The sequence below is a fragment of the Parus major genome, chromosome 5, assembly GCF_001522545.3.
Source record: "Parus major isolate Abel chromosome 5, Parus_major1.1, whole genome shotgun sequence".
In the NCBI taxonomy this organism is placed as follows: domain Eukaryota; kingdom Metazoa; phylum Chordata; class Aves; order Passeriformes; family Paridae; genus Parus; species Parus major.
Genome location: NC_031774.1, coordinates 59,520,071 through 59,520,495, shown reverse-complemented (window position 1 = coordinate 59,520,495; position 425 = coordinate 59,520,071).

Below are 425 nucleotides of genomic sequence, written 5' to 3'. Positions count from 1 at the left end.
GGAGGCACCTCGGAGGTGGCAATGGGCAGGAAGTGGGGGAGGGAAAGGGAGGAAAGCCTTGCTGCTCCATGAGATCTTCAGGAGCTGTTGAAGATCCAAACCACGGGCTCTGAGACTCTTCTGTACCGGGAAGGAGGAGCTGCCAGGCTTTTTAGGATGCTACAAAATTCATTTTCCTGACTCCCTGAGCCAAACTGGCAGCAGCCAGGTAAAAAAAAATGCACCTGGGAAGAGCTGGAGTCCTGTCCTGGCCTTGGGAGCAGGGTCCTGATGGCATGGACATCCTGTGGGGGATGGGAACAGGGGTTGGGATGGGCATGAGGAAAAAATGGGATGAGGATAAGGATGGGGACCATGATGTGGATGAGGTCAGGGATGGGGAGATGGGAATGGGTAAAGGTAGGGATGGGAATGGGGACAGGGAT